Source organism: Oncorhynchus masou, chromosome 15 (assembly GCF_036934945.1).
Source record: "Oncorhynchus masou masou isolate Uvic2021 chromosome 15, UVic_Omas_1.1, whole genome shotgun sequence".
Taxonomy (NCBI): domain Eukaryota; kingdom Metazoa; phylum Chordata; class Actinopteri; order Salmoniformes; family Salmonidae; genus Oncorhynchus; species Oncorhynchus masou.
This window is the reverse complement of record NC_088226.1, coordinates 67,223,861-67,234,983: the sequence shown is the minus strand read 5'-3', so window position 1 is coordinate 67,234,983 and position 11,123 is coordinate 67,223,861. Positions and strand designations below refer to the sequence as shown.

Here is an 11,123-nt window from a genome sequence, read left to right as displayed (position 1 = left end):
ACATGGCTGCTACTAGCTATTAGCATGAACACATTAGCCTTTATGACTGTTAGCATAAACCCTTTCTAGCCCAATTCCTGCTTTTTCTGTTTGTTTTTTAGGTTGTTTGAATCTGTATCTGTGGTATGTGATGCAACTAGATAGCTAGACCCCCCCTTTCCTGTAGTCCACGGTCAGCTTCTTGGTCTTTCTGACGTTGATGTGATGGAGATAAAGACACTCAGTCTAATATTATAATTGATCCGTCTCTCAGTATTAAATCTATGGGAACGTTTCCATCAACGCCGGCTCTACAGGGCTCCCTTGAAAACATCTGTTTTGGACGAGACTTTATGACCACTATCCAATTTACACTCTGTAGTCAATTTGGAAGAAAAAAATAAACAAATAATCAGACTCTTATCGATGCCACGTAGGCTGTTTTCAACCAGAGAAGTTGTTGCCTTCACTTTAAGCCATTGTGTGTTCATTAGAGACACTTCTGTGTGGATGCTGGCAGCTGTTTATCTTGGCACAGGTCCATGGCACTAGGATTAGCACACACAGTCCGTGGCTCAGATAAGCACACACAGTCCGTGGCTCAGATAAGCACACACAGTCCGTGGCTCAGATAAGCACACACAGTCCGTGGCTCAGATAAGCACACACACAGTCCGTGGCTCAGATAAGCACACACAGTCCGTGGCTCAGATAAGCACACACAGTCCGTGGCTCAGATAAGCACACACAGTCCGTGGCCTCAGATAAGCACACAGTCCGTGGCTCAGATAAGCACACACAGTCCATGGCTCAGATTAGCACACACAGTCCATGGCTCAGATAAGCACACACAGTCCATGGCTCAGATAAGCACACACAGTCCATGGCTCAGATAAGCACACACAGTCCATGGCTCAGATAAGCACACGCAGTCCGTGGCTCAGATAAGCACACACAGTCCGTGGCTCAGATAAGCACACACAGTCCGTGGCTCAGATAAGCACACGCAGTCCCAGTGGCTCAGAAACACGCAGTCCTTCTACTGCTCAGTTAGCACTGGCAGTCCATGGTTCAGATATCTGTTTTGTGACTTTTTCAAAAACGAGATACTAGCTCAGATAAGCACACTCAGTCCGTGGCTCAGATAAGCACACACAGTCCGTTTGCTCAGATAAGCACACACAGTCCATGGCACTCAGGATTAGCACACACAGTCCATGGCTCAGATAATGGAACAGTCCATGGCTCAGATAAGCACACACAGTCCATGGCTCAGGAACCACACACAGTCCTCATGGCTTCCAGATAAGCACACTCAGTCCGTGTGGCTCAGATAACACCACAGTCCGTGGCTCAGATAAGCATCACGCAGTCCCTCTGGCTCAGATAAGCTCTTCACGCAGTCTTCCTCATGGCTATCAGATGAAAGCACACTCTTCCCAGTCCGTGGCTCAGATAAGCACACACAGTCCGTGGCTCAGATAAGCACACACAGTCCTTGGCTTCAGATAAGAACACGCAGTCCTTGGCTCAGATAAGCACACGCAGTCCGTGGCTCAGATAAGCACACGCAGTCCATGGCTCAGATAAGCACACGCAGTCCGTGGCTCAGATAAGCACACTCAGTCCGTGGCTCAGATAAGCACACAGTCCGTGGCTCAGATAAGCACACACAGTCCATGGCACTAGGATTAGCACACACAGTCCATGGCTCAGATAAGCACACACAGTCCATGGCTCAGATAAGCACACACAGTCCATGGCTCAGATAAGTCACACAGTCCGTGGCTCAGATAAGCACACGCAGTCCGTGGGCTCAGATAAGCACACACAGTCCGTGGCTCAGATAAGCACACGCAGTCCGTGGCTCAGATAAGCACACGCAGTCCGTGGCTCAGATAAAGCACACGCAGTCCGTGGCTCAGATAAGCACACGCAGTCCATGGCTCAGATAAGCACACGCAGTCCGTGGCTCAGATAAGCACACTCAGTCCGTGGCTCAGATAAGCACACACAGTCCGTGGCTCAGATAAGCACACGCAGTCCGTGGCTCAGATAAGCACACACAGTCCGTGGCTCAGATAAGCACACACAGTCCGTGGCTCAGATAAACACACACAGTCCGTGGCTCAGATAAGCCTGTGTGGATTCCCTCATGGAACCATCACTTCCCTCATGAAACCTCCTCTTCCCTCATGGAACCTCCTCTTCCCTCATGGAACCTCATCTTCGCCCATGGAACCATCACTTCCCTCATGGAACCTCCTCTTCCCTCATGGAACCATCACTTCCCTCATGAAACCTCCTCTTCCCTCATGGAACCTGCTCTTTCCTCATGGAATCTCCTCTTCCCTCATGGAACTATCACTTCCCTCATGAAACCTCCTCTTCCCTCATGGAACCTCCTCTTCCCTCATGGAACTATCACTTCCCTCATGGAACCTCTCTTCCCTCCTCTTCCCTCATGGAACCTCCTCTTCCCTCATGGAACCATCACTTCCCTCATGGAACCTCCTCTTCCCTCATGTTGTTCATCAATACTGTATGAAGCCATAGTGTCCTTGACCGTATATGATGTCATTGTGTCCCTGACTGTGTATTATGTCATTGTGTCTGTGATCGTGTATGATGTCATTGTGTTGCCTGCCTCCTCTAAACTCTCTATTTTAATTATCTTCTCAGCTGGAATGTCCTGAGTCAGTCCCCCGGTCCAGAGAACAATGTCCCAGCATCAGCCAGTGCTGATGGGACCTGCTTCTCCACGATGAGTCTTCAAGATGGCGTATATGCGGATATGCTAGCGACAATTTAAGGGCTAACACGGCCAGCGGCAGCATGCGGCGGCGCCTGGAGGACCAGGAGTTCACCCTGCGCGTCTACCCGGGAGCCCTGGCCGAGGGCACCATCTACTGCCCCGTGGGCGCCCGCAAGAGCACCACTGCTGCCGAGGCCATCGAGCGCCTGCTGGAGCGTCTGAGCCTGGACCGTACCAAATGCTACGTGCTAGCTGAGGTGAAGGAGTTGTAAGGATAGGGAGGATGGATCCTCAACCCCAGTGACTGCCCAGTCCAGCGGATGATGCTGTGGATATGTAAACGGTAGAGAATCGCTGTGGCCTGGGCAGTAAGGGAGGACTACCGCTTCCTTCTCCGAGAGAAGAACCTAGTATACGGCTCCATCCATTATGGAGGCAGTCTCCAGATGTGGCTGCGCGTGACCGAGGAGCGCCGCCGCGCATGGTGGAATGGGATTTCTGCCCCAGCCCGCAGGGGCGAGCATGCCGACCTGTGCGCTCTCCCTGAGCTGACGGATGGCGCGCCCTGCTGGAGAGCCTCCGCTGGCGCTTCCGGCAGGAGAAGATCTACACCTGGTATATGTCGGTTCCATCCTCATCGTCATCAACCCCTTCCAGTTCCTACCCATCTACAACCCCAAGTACGTCAAGATGTACGTATACAACCACGCTCTGGGAGACCTGGAGCCGCACATCTACGCCGTGGCGGACGTGGCCTACCACGCCATGCTGCAGCGACGGAGGAACCAGTGCATCGTCATCTCTGGAGAGAGCGGCTCGGGGAAGACCCAGAGCACCAACTTCCTGATTCACCACCTGACTGCCCTCAGCCAGAAGGGATTCGCCAGCGGGGTGGAGCAGATCATCCTGGGGGCGGGGCCTGTGTTAGAGGTAAGGTTGTGATTGGTTTGTTTGACGGTCATGGCGGGGATAATGTGTGTGTGTGTGTGTGTGTGTGTGTGTGTGTGTGTGTGTGTGTGTGTGTGTGTGTGTGTGTGTGTGTGTGTGTGGGGGGGAGACTGCAACTCAGCATACACAAGAATGAATGTGATCGATGTGTTGTGAAATCTAGTTCATGCCAGCTGACTGCCAGACAAGGAGAGATGCTGCATATGTAAGGATATGTAATGATAGGATATGTAAGGGATATAAGGATGGTATATGTAAGGATAGTATATGTAAGGATATGTAAGGATAGGATATCTAAGGATGGTATATGTAAGGATGGTATATGTAAGGATAGGATATGTAAGGATGGATATGTAAGGATGGTATATGTAAGGAGGATATGTAAGGATAGTATATGTAAGGATAGTATATGTAAGGATATGATATCTAAGGATGGTATATGTAAGGATGGTATATGTAAGGATGGTATATGTAGGAATGAGGAACTTGTTAAGGATCAACTATGCCTACCTGGTTAAATAAAGGTGTATATGTAAGGATATGTAAGGAAAATGTAAGGATGGTATATGTAAAAATATGTAAGGATAGTATATGTAAGGATATGTAAGGATAGTATATGTAAGGATAGTATATGTAAGGATGGTATATGTAAGGATATGTTAGGATAGTATATGTAAGGATGGTATATGTAAGGATATGTAAGGATGGTATATGTAGGAGGTATATGTACGGATAGTAAGGATAGTATATGTAAGGATATGTTAGGATAGTATATGTAAGGATGGTATATGTACGGATGGTATATGTATGGATATGTAAGGATGTATATGTAAGGATGGTATATGTAAGATATGTAAGGATAGTATATGTAAGGATATGTAAGGATAGTATATGTAAGGATAGTATATGTAAGGATGGTATATGTAAGGATATGTTAGGATAGTATATGTAAGGATGGTATATGTAGGATGGTATATGTTAGGATAGTATATGTAAGGATGGATATGTTAGGATAGTATATGTAAGGATAGTATATGTAAGGATGGTATATGTAACGATGGTATATGTAAGGATGGTGTACGGATATGTAAGGATAGTATATGTAAGGATGGTATATGTACGGATGGTATATGTACGGATATGTAAGGATAGTATATGTAAGGATGGTATATGTAAGGATGGTATATGTACGGATATGTAAGGATAGTATATGTAAGGATGGTATATGTAACGGATATGTAAGGGTATATGTAAGGTATACGGATATGTAAGGATGTAAGGATGATGTAAGGATGGATATATGTGTAAGGATAGTATATGTAAGGATATGTAAGGATAGTATATGTAAGGATGGTATATGTACGGATGGTATATGTACGGATATGTAAGGATAGTATATGTAAGGATGGTATATGTACGGATGGTATATGTAGGAGGATATGTAAGGATAGTATATGTAAGGATGGTATATGTTAGGATAGGATGGTATATGTAAGGATGGATGGTATATGTTAGGATGGTATATGTAAGGATGGTATATGATAAGGATGGTATATGTAAGGATAGTGGTATATGTACGGATATGTAAGGATGGTATATGTAAGGATAGTATATGTAAGGATGGTATATGTACGGATATGTAAGGATGGTATATGTAAGGATGGTATATGTACGGATATGTAAGGATGATGTAAGGATGGTATATGTAAGGATGGTATATATGTAAGGATAGTATATGTACGGATATGTAAGGATAGGATATGTAAGGATAGTATATGTAAGGATATGATATGTAAGGATGGTATATGTACGGATATGTAAGGATGGTATATGTAAGGAATATGTAAGGATGGTATATGTAAGGATGGTATATGTAAGGATATGTAAGGATGGTATATGTAAGGATGGTATATGTAAGGATATGTAAGGATGGTATATGTAAGGATGGTATATGTAAGGATATGTAAGGATGGTATATGTAAGGATGGTACGGATATGTAGGATGGTATATAAGGATATGTTAGGATAGTATATGTAAGAATGGTATATGTAAGGATGGTATATGTAAGGATATGTAAGGATGGTATATGTAAGGATAGGATATGTTAGGATAGTATATGTAAGGATGGTATATGTAAGGATGGTATATGTACGGATATGTAAGGATGGTATATGTAAGGATAGGATATGTTAGGATAGTATATGTAAGGATGGTATATGTAAGGATGGTATATGTACGGATATGTAAGGATGGTATATGTAGGAGGATATGTAAGGATATTTTATATGTAAGGATATGTTAGGATGGTATATGTAAGGATGGTATATGTTAGGATATGTAAGGATAGTATATGTAAGGATATGTTAGGATAGTATATGTAAGGATATGTAAGGATATGTAAGGATGGTATATGTACGGATATGTAAGGATGGTATATGTAAGGATAGTATATGTAAGGATATGTAAGGATGGTATATGTAAGGATATGTAAGGATAGTATATGTAAGGATAGGATAGTATATGTAAGGATATGTAAGGATTAGAGGTCGACCGATTCTGATTTTTTTCAACGCCAATACCGATACCGATTATTGGAGGACCAAAAAGTTTGTCTGATTTAAAATAAAAAATAAAAAAATAATGTATTTGTAATAATGACAATTACAACAATACTTATTTTAACTTACATCAATAAAAGGATAGTATATGAATTTAGCCTCAAATAAATAATGAAACATGTTCAATTTGGTTTAAATAATGCAAAAACAATGTGTTGGAGAAGAAAGTAAAAGTGCAATATGTGCCATGTAAAAAAAAGCTAACGTTTAAGTTCCTTGCTCAGAATATGAGAACATATGAAAGCTGGTGGTTCCTTTTAACATGAGTCTTCAATATTCCCAGGTAAGAGGTTTTAGGTTGTAGTTATTATAGGAATTATAGGACTATTTCCCTCTATACCATTTATATTTCATTAACCTTTGACTATTGGATGTTCTTATAGGCACTTTAGTATTGCCAGTGTAACAGTATAGCTTCTGTCCCTCTAGTTGGTGCGCGCTAACTAGCTAGCCATTTCACATCGGTTACACCAGCCTAATCTCGGGAGTTGATAGGCTTGAAGTCATAAATAGAGCAATGCTTGACGCACAACGAAGAGCTGCTGGCAAAATGCACGAAAGTGCTGTTTGAATTAACCTCTTGTAAGGAGCAATCCCGTATCCGGGAGCGTAATTATAGCCTCAAGCTCATTACCATAACGCAACGTTAACTATTTTTGAAAATCGCAAATGAAATGAAATAAATATATTGGCTCACATGCTTAGCCTTTTGTTACCAACACTGTCATTTAAGATTTTCAAAATATGCTTTTCAACCATAGCTACACAAGCATTTGTGTAAGAGTATTGATAGCTAGCATAGCATTAAGCCTAGCATTCAGCAGGCAACATTTTCACAAAAACAAGAAAAGCATTCAAATAAAATCATTTACCTTTGAAGAACTTGTAAGGATGTTTTCAATGTTAGATAGCAAATGTTCAGTTTTTCCAAAAATATTATTTGTGTAGGAGAAATCGCTCCGTTTTGTTAATCACGTTTGGCTAAGAAAACCCAGAAAATTCAGTCATTACAACGCCAAACTTTTCCCAAATTAACTCCATAATATCAACAGAAACATGGCAAACGTTGTTTAGAATCAATCCTCAAGGTGTTTTTCACATATCTATTCGATGATAAATCATTTGTGGCAGTTGCCTTTCTCTTCTGAACCAAATGGAAAGGATGCATGCAGCTGGAGGTGGACACCTGGTAAATGTAGTCTCTTATGGTCAATCTTCCAATGACATGCCTACAAATACGTCACAATGCTGCAGACACCTTGTGGAAACGACAGAAAGTGTAGGCTCATTTCTTGCGCATTCAGAGCCATATAAGGAGACATTGGAACACAGCGCATTCAAAATCTGGGGCATTTCCTGTTTGAAATTTCATCTTGGTTTCGCCTGTAGCATCAGTTCTGTGGCACTCACAGATAATATCTTTGCAGTTTTGGAAACGTCAAAGTGTTTTCTTTAAAAAGCTGTCATATTATATGCATAGTCGAGCATCTTTTCGTGACAAAATATCTTGTTTAAAACGGGAACGTTTTTCATCCAAAAATGAAATACTGCCCCAGAGTTTCAAGAAGTTAATGTTTATGTAAGGATGGCCTGTTTCTGCCTACCACCGCTCAGTCAGATACTTAGATACTTGTATGCTTGTATGCTCCGTCAGATTTGCGTAACAGGCATTCTCCTTGTGGAGTGCAATGAGAGAGAGGCAGGTCGTTATTGTGTTGGACGAGTTAACTGTAAAGATTGGATCCCCGAGCTGACAAGGTGAAAATCTGTCGTTCTGCCTCTGAACGAGGCGGTTAACCCACTGTGTGTTCTTAACTGACTTGCCTAGTTAAATAAAGATTCAATTAAGGTAAAAAAAAAAATTGACCGATTTGATATGAAAACTTGAAATTGGCCCTAATTAATCGGCCATTCCGATTAATCGATTGACCTCTAGTAAGGATATGTATGGATAGTATATGTAAGGATGGTATATGTAAGGATATGTAAGTATATGTAAGGATATGATATGTAAGGATATGATATGTAAGGATAGGATATGTAAGGATAGTATATGTAAGGATAGTATATGTAAGGATATGTAAGGATAGGATATGTAAGGATAGGATATGTAAGGATAGTATATGTAAGGATATGGTAAGGATAGTATATGTAAGGATATGGAAGGATAGGATATGCAAGGATAGTATATGTAAGGATATGTAAGGATAGGATATGTAAGGATAGGATATGTAAGGATAGTATATGTAAGGATATGTAAGGATAGGATATGTAAGGATAGTATATGTAAGGATAGTATATGTAAGGATATGTAAGGATAGGATATGTAAGGATATGATATAAGGATAGGATATGTAAGGATAGGATATGTAAGGATAGGATATGTAAGGATAGGATATGTAAGGATATGTAAGGATAGGATATGTAAGGATATATATAAGGATAGGATATGTAAGGATAGGATATGTAAGGATAGGATATGTAAGGATATTATATGTAATGATAGGATATGTAAGGATAGTATATGTAAGGATATGATATAAGGATAGGATATGTAAGGATAGGATATGTAAGGATAGGATATGTAAGGATATGTAAGGATAGGATATGTAAGGATATGATATAAGGATAGGATATGTAAGGATAGGATATGTAAGGATATGTAAGGATAGGATATGTAAGGATATGATATAAGGATAGGATATGTAAGGATAGGATATGTAAGGATAGGATATGTAAGGATATTATATGTAATGATAGGATATGTAAGGATAGTATATGTAAGGATATGTAAGGATAGTATATGTAAGGATATGTAAGGATAGGATATGTAAGGATAGTATATGTAAGGATATGTAAGGATAGTATATGTAAGGATATGTAAGGATAGGATATGGAAGGATAGTATATGTAAGGATAGTATATGTAAGGATAGTATATGTAAGGATATGTAAGGATAGTATATGTAAGGATATGTAAGGATAGGATATGGAAGGATAGTATATGTAAGGATATGGAAGGATAGGATATGGAAAGACAGGAAATGTAAGGTAAGGATATAAGCATGGTACATACTTTACTTTTACTTTACCGACTTTATTGTTGCAGTGTCATGTACACTTGTGAATGTAAAGTACGGATTTATGTAAGGATGGTAAACTTGCGGTTACCAGCTCCGCCCCATGCTAGCATGATAATTGTAATTAAGGCCATGATGAAATCACTGTCTCATCCCTCTTTACCCCATCCTTACCACCATGCAGTGACACCTCCTTGAGACTTGAAGGAACTGTAAATGAGACAAATGATTGGCAGCTTGCTGACTGTGAGGCATAGGGAAGTGGGGGGGGGGGGGATGATATGTCATGGTCACAAAGAGGAAGTGCATTATGAAAGCCCTGTAAATAGGCTGTTTCACTAGCAGCAGTATGTATTTTAAGCATGAGACGAAGCATGTCACTGTGGATTGTAGTCATGTTTTGTATTCCAGATTGGGTCGTCTCGACATGGCAGAACCTATATTTATCTGCTATTGCAACATATGAGTTGACGCGTATATTATTGACCAAGGATCTGTGCTTGGACATTTATAGTGTTTGAAAACCTTAATGCACCATTACCTAATACAGATGGGATTCAGAGTCAATTACGGATTTTGGATGTATGAAAAGGCCAATGACTACTAAAGGGCACACTCATTTTACATACAGTACCAGTCAAAAGTTTGGACACACCTACTCCTTCAAGGGCTTTTCTTTAGTTTTACTATTTTCTACATTGTAGAATAATAGTGAAGACATCAAAACTATGAAATAACACATACGGAATCATGTGGTAACCAAAAAAGTGTAGCCAAGAAAGTAGCCACCCGTTGCCTTAATGACAGCTTTGCACACTCTTGGCATTCTCTCAACCAGCTTCTGAGCACTTGTTGGCTGCTTGTCCTTCAATCTGTGGTCCAACTCATCCCAAACTATCTCAAATGGGTTGAGGTCGGGTGATTATGGAAGCCAAGTCATCTGATGCAGCACACCATCACTCTCCTTCTTGGTCAAGTAGCCCTTACACAGCCTGTTGGGTCATTGTCCTGTTGAAAAGCAAATGATAGTCCCACTAAGCGCAAAGCAGATGGGATGGCGTATCTCTGCAGAATGCTGCAGAATTCCACGGCGGTTGGAACCAAAATCTCAAATTTGGACTCATCAGACCAAAGGATAGATTTCCACCGGTCTCATGTCCATCGCTCTTGTTTCTTGGCCCAAGCAAGTCTCTTCTTCTTGTTGGTGTCCTTTAGTAGTGGTTTCTTTGCAGCAATTCAACCATGAATGCCTGATTTCACGCAGTCTCTTCTGAACAGTTGATGTTGATGTGTCTGTTACTTGAACTCTGAAGCATTTATTTGGGCTGCAATTTCTGAGGCTGGTAACTCTAATGTACTTATCCTCTGCAGCAGAGGTAACTTTGGGACTTCCTTTCCTGTGTCGGTCCTCATGAGAGCCAGTTTCATCATAGTTCTTGATGGTTTTTGCGACTGCACTTGAAGAAACATTCAAAGTTCTTGAAATGTTCCGCATTGACTGACCTTCATGCCTTAACTTCTTGTTGACGGGGCAGTATTTTCCGTCCGGATGAAATGCATTCCCAAATTCAACTGCCTGCTACTCATACCCAGAAGATAGATTTGCATAGAAAACACTTTGAAGTTTCTAAAACTGTTTGAATCATGTCTGTGAGTTTAACATAACTTATTTAGAAGGACAAACTATTCAGATCTTTTTTTGAGGTCACTCTCTTTTCAATGGGTTTTCATTGGGAATCCAGA

The 11,123-nt window shown here is 41.3% G+C and overlaps 1 pseudogene; it reads left to right on the top strand.

The window, feature by feature from the left end:
- The first annotated feature begins 2,743 nt into the window (after nt 1-2,743).
- LOC135556710 (unconventional myosin-IXAa-like) overlaps nt 2,744-11,123 on the top strand; it is a 217,419-nt pseudogene continuing 209,039 nt past the window's right edge.